The sequence below is a fragment of the Dendrobates tinctorius genome, unplaced genomic scaffold, assembly GCF_039654945.1.
Source record: "Dendrobates tinctorius isolate UK_male_01 unplaced genomic scaffold, ASM3965494v1 ptg000025l, whole genome shotgun sequence".
NCBI classification, from domain to species: domain Eukaryota; kingdom Metazoa; phylum Chordata; class Amphibia; order Anura; family Dendrobatidae; genus Dendrobates; species Dendrobates tinctorius.
In genome coordinates, this window is record NW_027361693.1 from 13129483 (window position 1) to 13144782 (window position 15300).

Consider the following 15300-nt stretch of genomic DNA (forward strand, 5'->3'; position numbering starts at 1 on the left):
ACCAGGTGTATCCAGTCTAGGGGTAATTGTAACTTTCCGTCTATAGTTCCGGAGTCAGACACAGACACTCACAGGCTCACTTTGTATTACACCAGAATTTAAAATGTAGAAAAAGGGAAAGGTATTCGAAGCGTACAAGAGTATACAGTGTTGTGGTACTTTTAAATCTTCGTATATATTTCAATCTCAGTAAGCCAGTCCAGACTCTCCAATCTGGAAACTACATGGAAAGTCGAGTGTTAGCAGGAATTTGGGAATTACTCATCGTGGGAAAACCTCCCGGTAGATGTTGCAGAGGTGATGCAGACCCTCAATTACTGTGTCTGTGGAGACAGTGAAAATGGTTCTAAGCGAAGAAAGGATTGCTTTATCGCAGTTGCGTGGATCACATCACCGTTGCTCATCTCCATCAAATTGTGATCACAGTGAGAGATGTAGATATGGTCCTCACTGCCTATCATGATGTGTCTGGTCATTTTGGAGTGCAAAAGACAGAAGCCATAGGCCGTAGGCGATTCTATTGGATTGGCATGAGAGGAGACATTGAAAAATGGTGGCAGGAATGTCACACATCTGTGACTATCACAACTGTGAAAGGTGATCATAAAGCACTACTGCATCCGCTTGTAAGTTGACGACCATTACAATTGGTAGCCATTGATCATCTGAAGGTAGAGACCAGCAGGACAGGCCATAGCTACATCTTAACCATCATCGATTAATACACCAAATTTCTAGTGACCATCCCTGTGAAGGATTTAACTGCCCAGACTACACAGCGATGGACCGGTGAGAGGTAAGTATTGCAACTTGCAAGTGCTGTGGCCATGACCAAGCAGGGAGGGCACACTCATGGGCGTCGGTACTGGCACAGGGCCCCTCATAGTATGCTGGTGTGTCTGATGGCGAGTGGGCCCCCCACCATCAGAGATACTGTATTGTACTATGAGGGGCCCTGTGCCAGTGGCGTCGTCCATCAGTGGGCCCATCCTCCTGTTAAGAGCAATGGCACTTGCCTGGGTGTGCCAGGTGTTGATCCCAGCCCTTGGGGGGGTGGGCAGCCCAGTTAGGGAGGTTTAAAAAATGGCATATGTTGATGTGTAGGCTGGACATTCAGCTGCTGCAAATGGCGGAATTGGGCAAGTCCGAGGAAGAGGAGGACAAAAGCAAGGCAGTTATCTAGCAACCTTTGTGTCATCAGGGGAAGGTGGGACAAAATCCCTTGAAACCCATGCATGGTTCATTTTAATGAAGGTTAGATCATCAACATTTTGGGTCGACAGATGGGTCCTTTTTTCTGTCAGGTCTGATCCAGCAGCACTGAAGACTCTTTGAGATAACACACTAGCAGCAGGGCAAGCGAGCTCCTCTAAGGCTTAGTGTGCCAATTCAGGCCAGGTGTCAAGTTTAGAGGCCTAATAGTCAAAGAGGAATGACCTGTGAGGGAGAACATCGATATGGGAGGAGAAGTAGTTTGAAACCATAGTTGACAACTGTTGTCTCCTGTCACTTGTAATCAATGCAGTATTAGCAGTCGTGTGAGCGGTACATGAAAAATCATTCCACAACATGGTCATTAAACCCCTGTCTCCAATGCCTCTTCGGCTGTGTGCACCACGAACACCTCTTCCATTGTGCCCATTACGGCTTGTGGGAGAACCAGCAGGCTGCTGTGTGCTGGGAAAGCCTCAAACAAACGGTTTACCAGAGTTGCTTGTTTGTTAAAAATTATCAAAAATTGATCCAAAAAGGGTATCCAATGGTTAAATCATATATATCCCTACAAATTATCTTTATTGATTAAAAAACCATATGCAATGGTTCACAACAAAAAAGTGTACAAATAAAAACAAACCGTGTTTCAAAATTACCAATTAAAAATGGGTAAGCTAGAAGTCCCTCTTACGTCAACTAGGCTGTCGCCTTCCTGGCTGCGGAGGTTGGCACCTTAGGGGGGAACGATGTGGCGCCCCCGCTCCACGATGGCTGACTCTGGGAGCCCTATATTCCCTGCAGCCACTTGGGGAATCCTCCTACCCGATACATATAGATATCATTAGCAGGTTTACTGCAGACTATAATCCAATCTATACTCTGTAGTGGCACAGATACAGTTGTGGTCAAAAGTATTGACACGCCTGCAATTTTTTCAGATAATTCTAAGTTTCTTCCTGAAAATGATTGCAATCACAAATTCTTTGGTATTATTATCTTCATTTAATTTGTCTTAAATGAAAAAAGCAGAAAAGAGAATGAAGCAAAAAGCAAAACATTGATCATTTCACACAAAACTCCAAAAATGGGCCAGACAAAAGTATTGGCACCCTCAGCCTAGTACTTGGTTGCACAACCTTTAGCCAAAATATCTGCGACCTACCGCTTCCGGTAACCATCAATGAGTTTCTTACAATGCTCTGCTGGAATTTTAGACCATTCTTCTTTGGCAAACTGCTCCAAGTCCCTGATATTAGAAGGGTGCCTTCTCCAAACTGCCATTTTTTAGATCTCTCCACAGGTGTTCTATGGGATTCAGGTCTGGACTCATTGCTGGCCACCTTAGAAGTCTCCAGTGCTTTCTCTCAAACCATTTTCTAGTGCTTTTTGAAGTGTGTTTTGGGTCATTGTCCTGCTGGAAGACCCATGACTAGAGTTGAGCGAAGCGGGTCGAAAAAATTCAAAAGTCGCCGACTTTCGTCAAAGTCGGGTTTCATGAAACGAAACCTGACCTTAGCATGAGGTCGGCCACGAGGTCGACGACTTTAGCGCCAAAGTCACGTTTCAAAAGATGCTTTAGCGCCTTTTTTCAGCCAATCAGGAAGAACGGACACTGTGGGCAAAGTGATGAAATAGGCAGCGGTCACCAACATCTTGGAGAAGGGCATGCAAGTGATTGGCTTGCTGTGTATGGCGTCACAGGGGGTATAAGAGGGCGGGGACGCCGACCGCCATGTTACTCATGCTGATCTCAGAATAGGGAGAGCTGCTACAGCTGATGATTCTGTAGGGAGAGCGTTAGGAAGGCAAAAAGAAAAAAAAACTGCTTCTGCTGCTAGCGCTTTTCACTGTAGTTACTGTGCAGTGAAAGGTGAAGATTTTTGCTTTTGTGCAGCAGCGCTGGTGGTGATTAGCCTGCCTTTTAAGGCTAGCTGCATTGCTGTGTGCACACTGGTGTTCAAACTGCTTTTTTAAAAGCAAATCAAATTGTATTGTTTTGTCCTGGTGAGGTAGTGAGCGTTCATTTTTTCATACACTGTACAGCATTGTACGCTCCTCACACAGTACCGTGTAACGGTTGTTATCACGGCCAAATTGAAGCTATCTACGTGTGTGACTCTGTAAGGAAAAGTCGAGGAGTTTGTCCATTCTTACAGACCAACACCTTATAGTTTTGTCCGTTTTTCAAACAGTTTAGTATATTTGCTGTTTGATTACATTCAAAACTAGAGAGAGACAGCGTGTGTCAGTCCGTATACAAAAACACGGAGCTTGACAATTTTACATACACCGTACAGCTGTGTACGTGCAGGCTCCTCTCTCAGTACCGTGTAACGGCTGTTATTACGGCCAAATTGAAGCTATCTACGTGTGTGACTCTGTAAGGAAAAGCCGAGGAGATTGTCCGTTCTTACAGACCTACACTCTAGGGAGATTCCAATTCTGCCCAATTCTATATACACCTTGCAGTTTGTCATACACTAGGCAATTTCTGCCGCTCACATTGCGGTGTTATAGACACAGGGCCTGACAGAAACCAACTGTGTCCTGAAGTGTAGAGAGATTCCAATTCTCCACAGTCCTCTATCCACCTTTCTTACAACATCCAGAATCTGCCTGTCACATTGCGGTGTAAAATAAACAGGGCCTGACAGAATCCAACTGTGTCCTGAAGTCTACAGAGATTCCAATTCTCCAGAGTCCTCTATCCACCTTTATTACACCATCCAGAATCTGCCTGTCACATTGCGGTGTAAAATAAACAGGGCCTGACAGAATCCAACTGTGTCCTGAAGTCTACAGAGATTCCAATTCTCCCCACTACTATATACACCTTGTACCTTGTTTTACAGTACCATATAGTTGGTGATTTTTGGGTACATTTTCCCCAAAAATGAGGAAATGTGGAGGAAGAGTCCGTGGAAGTGGGCGGGGGTTGGCAGCTGGTAATGATGGTGTTGGTGGTGGATCTGCTGGTAGTGGCAAAAGCAAAATAGCACCTAATGCAGGAGGTGTTGAGCCTGAGTCATCATCTGGCTCCACAAGGCCTCAAAGGCTCCCTTGTCTGGGAGTAGGTAAGCCACTTTTAAAGCCGGAGCTTCAAGAACAAGTTTTGGCTTACATTGCTGACTCAGCCTCCAGCTCTATAGCCTCCTCTTCTGAAGTTTTAAAAAATAAAAGTACTGAGTCATCATTGGAGGCTCATGTTCGTGAACCACACCTTTCCTTGTGTCCTTCACCCCAACCAAAATTAAAGGATGCGGCAGGCCACATTACAGATTACTCCATGGAGCTGATTTCACATACGATGCATGGGTTATCAAGTCAAATCGTGAATTACCCAGGCAAAGATGAATCTGACATGGAGTCTACTGATGCATAGCCACTGATAGATGATTCTGCTGGTACATTCACTCAGAGCACTACATTGTCCTTGCAGTGTACTGAGCCAGAATCTGACCCAGATGTAACTCAGGTGCCCCTTCCCACATACTATACCACCATACACAGTGAGACAGAGGAAGGTGCACATGACATTGAAGAGGAGGTGATGGACGACCCAGTTGTTGACCCAGATTGGCATCCATTGGGGGTAGAGGGTGCCGCTGCCAATAGCTCAGAAGAGGAGGAGGAGCATCCGCAGCGGGCATCGACATCGCAACAGCTGTTATCGGAGCAGTCCAAAAACGGGTTACAAAAACCAAAAGAGTTGCAGGACAGCTTGGCCCGACGGTCAAAATAGCACAGCGTGCAAGGCCTCAAAATGTCTTCCATAGTAGGAAGAGTGCAGTGTGGCACTTTTTTGAACAAAATCCTAATGATCAGGCAAAGGTTATCTGTAAGAAGTGAGCAAAGACCTTTAGCCGAGGGAAAAACCTGAGAAATTTGAATACCAGTTGCATGCTAAGACATCTAACCACCATGCGCTTGCAAGCGTGGACAGACTACCAAAACTCACGTACCACATGTGCTACTGCTCCCAAAGAAGGTAGTCAGCAACGTTACATTGTTTCCCCCACTGTAAGTCAACCGGTTAGCACACCACTAGCAGAAAATGTTGAGTTGTCATCGCAAGGGCAAATCATTCAGGGAATCGCACTGTTATTGCAACGAAAGACTGAATCTAGGCCATCAGAAAGAACACCAACTCCATCACCATCATCAACCCTCTCTCAGTCCGCCATGTCCACCGCTAGTTCCACCATATGCAGCTCTCAAGTCCAGCTCACCCTACCAGAGACTATGAGTAGGACAAGAAAGTACTCATCCTCTCATCCGCGTACACTGGGTTTGAACACCCACATTGCCAAACTAATCTTGTTAGAGATGATGCCCTATCGGTTGGTTGAAAGCGCAGCTTTCCGCGAACTCATGGCCTACGCAGTACCACGCTATGACCTACCCAGTCACCACTTCTTTTCTCGCTAAGCCATCCCAGCCCTCCACCTTCATGTGAAAGACCGCATTGTCCATGCACTCAATCAATCAGTGAGTGAAAAGGTGCACCTCACGACTGATGCATGGTCCAGTAGGCATGGCCAGGGCCGTTACGTATCCATCACTGTGCACTGGGTTAATGTGGTGGATGCAGGGTCCACAGGGGACAGCTGTGATGGCACAGTGCTGCCTAGCCCACGGTATAGGAAACAGTTGGCTGTAGGCGTTCGACCCTCCTCCTCCTCCAGAAGCGAAAGCTCATCCACAGAGCGCAGTCGCATGAGCACTGCATCCGCAGCTTACAGTGGTGCACACGATGTGTCCCACTATCGATCAGCTAGTGGAAAGCGTCAGCAGGCTGTGTTGCAGATGATGTGTTTGGGCGACAGACACACCGCGGAGGTAATGGCCGACTACTTTCAGCGACAACCTGAGTCATGGCTGGGCAGTCTACATCTTGAGGCAGGCAAGGTAGTTAGTGATAACGGCCGGAATTTTGTGGCAGCCATAGCCCTTTCAAAACTAAGACACATACCTTGCTTGGCTCACACCTTGAACCTGATGGTGCAGTGCTTCCTCACTAATTATCTGGAGTTAACAGACCTGCTCCATAAAGTTCGAAGACTGTGCTCGCACATCCGCCGGTCGCCGATACACTCCAGTCGTATGCAGAAGCTAGAGGGGGGGGAGGACGAATCCAAAATACAACCAATGGTCATAGTAAAATTGCTTTATTAGTGGGATCAGGCAAGGTACAAAACAAAATGCTGCAGTGCCTTAAAAATATAAAAACATAAACAGCACATGGGGACACAGAAACTACAGTTGCCACTGCTGTACATAACAATAAGGACATATTAAGTACAGGCAACAATCAGATGTATACATTCACATGAATTATAAGTTACCTGGACATAATGACATCAAGCTAGTGCACACAATGGAATGACATAATAAGTCCTGGCAACAATCTATGATATATATTTACATGAATCGTAAGTTACCTTGACAAAGTAATAAAGAGCAGATGGCACACTGGGGGTCCCTGTGACCGCTGCAGCGATTGCTCCACCTTCCCAAACACCGCCTAATTATCGATGTTGAAACAAGGTGGAACTCCACCCTGCACATGGTTGAGCGGCTGTGCGAACAGAGGCAGGCCGATTTGCATTTGTGGGAGGATACACGGGCAGGCACTTTGAGGGCAGACATGGAGTTGACAAGTGTGCAGTGGTCGAAGCTGAAAGACCTCTGTAAAGTCCTTCAATGTTTTGAGGAATGCACACGGCTGGTAAGCGCAGATGACGCCATCATAACATCATAAGCATGAGCATCCCACTTATGCATCTGCTCATGCAAACTTTGACGCACATCAATAAGCAGGCATCTGCAGCCTAGGATGATGAGGAAGAGGAGGAGGGAAGCCTTGATGACAGCCAGCCATTGTCTGTTCAGGGAACTGTCGTGGATGAGGTGGAGGATGAAGAGGAGGATGATGATGGGGATGATTATTTAGGGGAGGAGGATGCTTCTCGTGGGGCAAGAGAAAATGTTGGTGTGGCAAGGTCTGGTACTGCATTTGTGCGTGACTGGAGGGATGTGGATTTGCCTGAAAGTGCTCCTCCACCCAGCACTCGCAGTGCATCATTGACACCGGGAACATTGGCCCACATGTCAGATTATGCCTTGCAGATCCTAAAAAGGGACTCCCTCATTGCCAAAATGATGAACGATGATGACTACTGTTTGGCCAGCATCCTGGATCCACGCTATAAAGGCAAATTCCAAAACATCATGCCACAGGAGAACTTTGACCTAATATTGGCTAACAAACAAGCAACTCTGGTAAACCGGTTGGTTGAGGCATTCCCAGCACACAGCAGCGGTGATGGTTCTCACACGAGCCGTAGGGGCCGGGGCAACTTGGAAGAGGTGTTGGTGGTGCACACATCAGAAGTGGCGTTGGAGACAGGGTTTTCATGACCATGTTGTGGACTGATTTTTCAAGTCCCGCTCACACGACTGGTAATACTGCATCAATTGAAAGTGACAGGAGACAGCAGTTGTCAACTATGGTTACAAACTACTTTTCCTCCCATATCGATGTTCTCCCTCACAGGTCATTCCCATTTGACTATTGGGCAGCTAAACTGGACACCTGGCCTGAATTGGCACAATATGTCTTACAGGAGCTCGCTTGCCCAGCTGCAAGTGTGCTATCGGAAAGAGTCTTCAGTGCTGCTGGATCAATCCTGACAGAAAATAGGACCCGTCTGTCGACCCAAAATGTGGATGATCTAACCTTCATTAAAATGAACAATGCATGGGTTTCCCAGGATTTTGTCTCACCTTACCCTGGTGACACATAGGTTGACAGAAAAATGGCTTTCTTTGTTCCGCCTCTTCCTGGGACTTGACCAATTTCGCCTTTAGCAGCAGGTGAATGTCCCACATCAACATATGCCATTTTGTAAACCTCCCTAACTGGGCTGCCCCCTCCCTCCATGGCTGGGGTCACCACCTAGTGCACGCAACCGTGCGAGTGCCGTTGCCCTGGACATTTGGGTAGGCCGACTCTTGGGCGCGGGCACTGGCACAGGGTCCCTCATAGTGCAATCAAGTGTCTCTGATGGTGGGGGTGCACACCCGCCGTCAGACACACCGCCGTACTATGAGGGGCCCTGTGCCAGTACCGACGCCCACGAGTGGGCCCCCCTTGCTAGGGCAAGGCCCCAGCATTTGCAATGTTTACCTCTCCCTTCTCCTCCGCTGTGTCATCTGGGCTGTCAAATCCTTCACTGGGACTGCCACTACAAATTTGGTGAACTGATAGAAAATGATGGTTAAGATGTAGCTATGCCCTGTCCCGCTGGCCGAGATCTAGCTTCAGAAGATCAATGGCTTCCATTTCTTATGGACGTCGACTCACAATGAGAAGCAGTGGTGGTTTCTCATCAGCTTTCACAGTTTTCCTACCCACAGACATGTGACATTCCAGTGCACATTTTTAAATGTGCCCTCTCAAGCCAGTCCAAATGAATCGCCTACGGCCGGTGGCTTCTGTCTTTTGCACTCCATCAAATATGCCTCTTCTGAAGTTTCAAAAAATGCAAGCACTGAGTGGTCAAGTGCTGGCTCCTGGTCAGGAAGAACCCCTTTCCTTGTGTCCTGCTCCCCCACCCAACCTGAATGAGGCAGCAGGCCACACTTCACATTAGTCCATGTAGCTCTTTCTATCATACCATGCCTGGGTATCAAGTCAAATCGTGAATTCCCCAGTCCAAGATGAATCTGACATGGAGTGTGTGTGGCCAGCCAGGGCAGTGGGGATAATCGGTACCGGTCCGGTGTCTCACAGGGATGTGTCACGGTGGTAGTGACTCGCTCCATGGCCCTGGGCATCCATGTAAAGGGGTGAATTACGTTTATAGGTGAATGATACGTGATGCCACCTCTGGTTTCTGATTAGATTGACCAGTGCTGCAGTGTCGCTTCTGTGGGACAGATTTTGTGGTGCAGCTAAGATGTAGAAGACCTACACAGGTAGGGCCATAGTCGCAGGGCAGATGAAAGAGTTGGGAGATGGTGTGCAGTGCAGGATGTAGCTGAGCCGTGCGCCAGGCGCAGGAGAAAGATGACAGACACAGTCGTGCATTTCCTTTACCTGTACTTGGTAGGTGCTGTCCAGGACCCAGAGTACAGATGGAGAAGGAGTTGTTCAGCCCGGAAGCCAGTTTGGATTTCTCTCTCTGCAGATAGGTAGTGTGGCCTCCATTCTAGCGCTTATCTGATGTACTCGCAGTGGTGAGTTCAATGAAGTTCCCCCTGTTGACTCTCTTTTGGAACTTTCTCGCATGTCTGGCAGCCATAGCCTTTTCTGTTATGAGCTCATTTTCTGCTCCACCAGTTGAGAGTTCTCCTTCCATTCTCCCTCTGGTGGTGACAGGAGGTAGTGAGGTTGGTTTAATTGGTAGTGATCTGCCACCTGACGAGGAAAATAATGATTGGATCTCTGGAGTATCAGACTGGATATAAGACAGCCGGCGCCCTATCCTGTTGCTGGTGATTCAGTCTGCTTCTCGGGTCTTGGACTCAGCTCTGTTCCAGTCTTCTCAAGTTAAGTTTGTTTTTTGCTAATGCTCACACTTGCTCTTGTTGGTCAATTCAGTTTTTTGTGTGGTCAGCCAGCCCGGCTGGGCTGTGCTGAATTTCCACTCTTATTTATCTGCATTTGCCAATTTGCCTTCTTTTGTCCCTTATTAGATTGGACTCTTTTTGCTCTGTCTCAGAATATTTCAGAGTGCTGATATAGTGGGAGAAGTCTAGTGACTTCAGGGTTAATTTTGCTATCAGTTGTATTGGACATTATTTTTGGTAGGGTTTTTGGCAGATTGCAGACAGTGGCTTTCCTTTCCTGTCCTTTCTAGTTAGTCGGGCCCCATCATTTGCTCAGCCTATTTTCCTGCCTTTGTGTGTGTTTTCATCTTGTTTCACCGTCAATACATGTGGGGGGCTGTCTTTCCTTTGGGGTCTGCTCTGGGGCAGTTAGTTTTCCTCTTTTCCTGCTTTAGGCTTATGTAGCTCTCCGGTTGTGATGAGGAGTCTAGGACCAACGTAGGAACGCTCCACGACTGCTTCTAGTTGTGTGGTTAGAATCAGGGATCTGCAGTCTGCATAGTTACCAACTTCTCTGGTTTTCTGAGACTTAGCTTTTGTTGTTTTTGTTTTTTTTCCTTGGTGACCCATTCATAACAGAATCACCAGCCATACCGCAGATTCTAGGGTACTCAAAAGCAGGAAAGGGTTGTTTAGGAAAGAAAGAAAAAAAAAAGAAGTGTCAGAATTTTTTTTCTTTTTTTTAATTTATTTTTTCCTCTTTTTTTTTCTGGGGCCGTAGGAGGATTTTTTTTTTTAATGGAGATTAAGCAATTGTCTGATCGTGTGGAGAAACTTGCTGCTGAAGTGCAGGAAATTTCCACCTACCTCATTCAGTCACTTGCTGCTGAACATAAGATCCCTACTCCTGATGTGTTTTCTGGGGATCGGTCTAAATTTCTGAATTTTAAGAATAATTGTAAAATATTTCTTGTCTTGAAGCCTAACTCATCGTTTTCTCTGACACCTGAAAATCCTATTCTGACTAATATGGATGCAATTTTTCAGGCCTTGGGGTTGTTGTATGATGACCCTAATGCCGTTGATCAAGCTGAGAGAACCCTGTTGACATTAAACCAGGGTCAGGATCCTGCAGAGTTATACTGTCAAAAATTCTGAAAGTGGGCGGTCCTTACTACATGGAATGATAGTGCATTGGCAGCCCTCTTTCGGAAAGGTTTATCAGAGACCATAAAAGATGTTATGGTGGGATTTCCTGTTCCCTCTGGTCTGGATGGCTCTATGTCATTAGCCATTCAAGTTGATCGGCGTTTACAGGAACGTAAAACTACATGGGAGGCCCTGCCACCTTTTGAACAAACATCTGAACCTATGCAATGTGATGGGGTTTTGTCTAGGGCGCAACGTCAGGAATTTAGAAGGCGCAATAAGCTGTGTTTTTTCTGTGGAAACGCCTCTCATACTATTTCTGTCTGCCCTAAACGAGAGAAACGTTTTGCACACACATTTGCTGTGGGCAGTGTACAACCTAAGTTCCTTTTGGCAATGATCTGCTCCTTGTCCACGTTTTCCACTAAGGCTTTTGTGGATTCAGGAGCAGCTATGAATCTGATGCATTTGGACTTTGCTAAACGTGGTTTGTCCATGACACCTCTGCAGATGCCTATTCCTTTGAGGGGTATTGATGCCACTACTTTGGCGGAGAATAAACCTCAGTTTTGGACCCAGGTGATAATGCGAGTTGCCCCAGACCACCAAGAAAATTGTAAATTTTTAGTGCTGCATAATTTGCATGATACTATTGTTCTGGGTTTCCCCTGGTTGCAAATTCATAACCCAGTTTTGGATTGGAGATCTGTGTCTGTGGTGAGTTGGGGTTGTCAGTGTGTTCTTAGGGACGCTCCTGTGTGCTCCACCTCTCCTCAGTCTCATGATATTCCTGATTATCTGGCTGATTTCTCTGATGTATTTAGTGAGAGTAAGTCTGCGTCTTTGCCCCCTCATAGGAATTATGACTGCAATTGAGTTGATGCCTGGGTGTAAATTTCCCAAGGGTCGGCTTTTCAACTTATCAGTACCCGAACATGATGCTATGCGATCCTATATTAAGGAGTCATTGGAGAAGGGTCATATTAGACCATCCTCATCACCTTTAGGCGCTGGTTTTTTTTGTGGCCAAGAAAGATGGTTCTTTAAGACCGTGTATTGATTATCATTCCCTTAACAAGATGACGGTTAAATATCAGTATCCGTTACCTCTGATGTCTGATTTATTCTCCAGAGTTAAGAGTGCCTGCTGGTTTACTAAGCTTGACCTCAGGGGGGCGTATAATCTTATTCGCATCAAGCACGGGGATGAATGGAAGACGGCGTTTAATACTCCGGAGGGACATTTTGAGTACCTGGTGATGCCTTTTGGGCTCTCTAATGCCCCTTCTGTCTTCCAGACTTTTATGAATGATATTTTCCGAGACTTTGTGGATAAGTTTTTGATCATCTATCTGGATGATACTTTGATCTTTTCTAGTGATTGAAATTCCCATGTGGAACATGTCCGGACTGTGTTCCGGATTTTGAGGGAGAATTCCCTGTTTGTTAAGGGATCGAAATGTCTCTTTGGTGTACAGAGGATTTCATTTTTGGGATTTATCTTATCTCCATCGACTATTGAAATGGACCCAGCAAAGGTACAGGCCATTTATGATTGGGTTCAGCCTACTTCTTTGAAGGCTCTTCAGAAGTTTTTGGGTTTTGCTAATTTCTATCGTAAATTTATAGGTAATTTTTCTAGTATTGTCAAACCACTGACTGATCTGACCAAAAATGGAGCTGATGTGCTGAATTGGTCTCCTGAGGCTGTTTCAGCATTTCCGGAGCTTAAGCGGAGATTTACTTCAGCTCCAGTTTTACGGCAACCTGATGTCTCACTTCCATTTCAAGTGGAGGTAGATGCTTCTGAGATTGGTGCAGGAGCTGTTTTGTCCCAAAAAGACCCTGTTACTTCTAAGATAAATCCCTGTGCCTTCTTTTCTCGAAAGTTCTCCCCATCTGAACGCAACTATGACGTGGGTAATTGGGAATTGTTGGCCATGAAATGGGCATTTGAGGAGTGGAGACATTGGTTGGAGGGAGCTAGACATCAATTTGTGGTCCTCACCGATCACAAGAATCTGACTTATCTAGAGTCGGCCAAACGCTTGAATCCTAGACAGGCTAGATGGGCCTTGTTTATCACGCGTTTTAATTTTGTGGTCTCTTTTCTTCCGGGCACTAAGACTGTTAAGGCAGATGCCCTTTCTAGGAGTTTCTTTGCTGATTCTCTTAATGTGACCGAGCCTACTACTATCCTAGGTGAGGGGGTAGTTCTTTCTGCCATTTCGCCCAATTTGAGAGGCGCCCTGGAGAAATTTCAGGAGGATAAACCTGAGCGTTGCCCTATGGGAAGATTGTATGTTCCTGACCAGTGGAGAAAGAGAGTGATGTCTGAAGTCCATTGCTGCGCATTGGCTGATCATCCAGGTATTTTTGGTACCAGAGATTGGGTGAGTCGGTCGTTTTGGTGGCCTGCCTTATCTCGTGATGTCAGGAATTTTGTACAGTCCTGTGGGACTTGTTCTCGTTCTAAACCCTGTTCTCGTTCTAGTGGGTTGCTGATGCCCCTGCCGGTGCCCAAGAGGCCATGGACCCATATCTCAATGGATTTTATTTATGATCTTCCTGTCTCTCAGAGAATGACTGTTATCTGGGTAATTTGTGATAGATTTTCGAAGATGGTCCATCTTGTACCACTCCCAAAGTTGCCATCTTCCTCTGAGTTGGTACCCTTACTTTTACAACAGGTGGTTCGGTTACACTGGATTCCTGAGAACATTGAGTCCGATAGAGGGGTCCAGTTTGTTTCCAGATTTTGGAAAGCCTTTTGTTCCAATCTGGGAATTCAGCTATCCTTCTCCTCCGCGTTTCTTCCCCAGACCAATGGGCAGACTGAGAGAACAAACCAAACCCTGGAGTCTTATTTAAGATGTTTTATATCTGCTGATCAAGATGATTGGGTCTCATTTTTGCACTTGGCCGAATTTGCGCTGAACAATAGAGCTAGTTCTGCCACTTTGATGTCACACTCGATTCTCTTGAGGGCAAATGGAATCTTCGTCCTGCCCAGGTGTGGACACTGTGGTTGTGAGAATGCAGCAGATATGGGATGAAGTGGTGAATAAATTGTCACTCTCTCAGGAAAAGGCCCAGCGTTTTTCCAACCGGCATAGGACCAGTGGTCCCTGGTTTAAAGTGGGTGATATGGTTTGGTTGTCATCTAAGAATATTCCTATGAAGGTTGCATCTCCAAAATTTAAGCCAAGATTTATTGGACCTTATAGGATTTTGGAGATTCTTAATCATGTTTCTTTTCGATTGGCTCTTCCAGTTACGTTCAAAATCCATAACGTATTTCACAAATCACTGTTGAAGAGGTTTGTTGAGCCAGTAGTTCCTGTGGCGGCACCTCCTGACCCTGTATTGGTTAAAGGCAATGTGGAATATGAGGTAGAGAAAATATTGGATTCTCGTTTGGTTAGATGGAGACTCCAGTATTTGGTCTAATGGAAGGGTTATGGCCAGGAGGATAATTCTTGGGTCTCTGCCTCTGATATTCATGCCAATAAATTGGTTTGTGCTTTTCACCGGGCCTATCCTGATCAGCCTGGTGGCAGGGATGAGGGTTCGGTGACCCCTCCTCAAGGGGGGGTACTGTTATGAGCTCATTTTCTGCTCCATCAGTTGAGAGTTCTCCTTCCATTCTCCCTCTGGTGGTGACAGGAGGTAGTGAGGTTGGTTTAATTGGTAGTGATCTGCCACCTGATGAGGAAGATAATGATTGAATCTCTGGAGTATCAGACTGGATATAAGACAGATGACGCCCTATCCTGTTGCTGGTGATTCAGTCTGCTTCTCATGTCTTGGACTCAGCTCTGTTCCAGTCTTCTCAAGTTAAGTTTGTTTTTTGCTAATGTTCACACTTGCTCTTGTTGGTCAATTCAGTTTTTTGTGTGGTCAGCCAGCCCGGCTGTGCTGTGCTGAATTTCCACTCTTATTTATCTGCATTTGCCAATTTGCCTTTTTTTGTCCCTTATTAGATTGGACTCTTTTTGCTCTGTCTCAGAATATTTCAGAGTGCTGATATAGTGGGAGAAGTCTAGTGACTTCAGGGTTAATTTTGCTATCAGTTGTGTTGGACATTATTTTTGGTAGGGTTTTTGCAGATTGCAGACAGTGGCTTTCCTTTCCTGTCCTTTCTAGTTAGTCGGGCCCCATCGTTTGCTCAGCCTATTTTCCTGCCTTTGTGTGTGTTTTCATCTTGTTTCACCGTCAATACATGTGGGGGGCTGTCTCTCCTTTGGGGTCTGCTCTGGGGCAGTTAGTTTTCCTCTTTTCCTGCTTTAGGCTTATGTAGCTCTCCGGTTGTGATGAGGCGTCTAGGACCAACGTAAGAACGCTCCACGACTGCTTCTAGTTGTGTGGTCAGAATCAGAGATC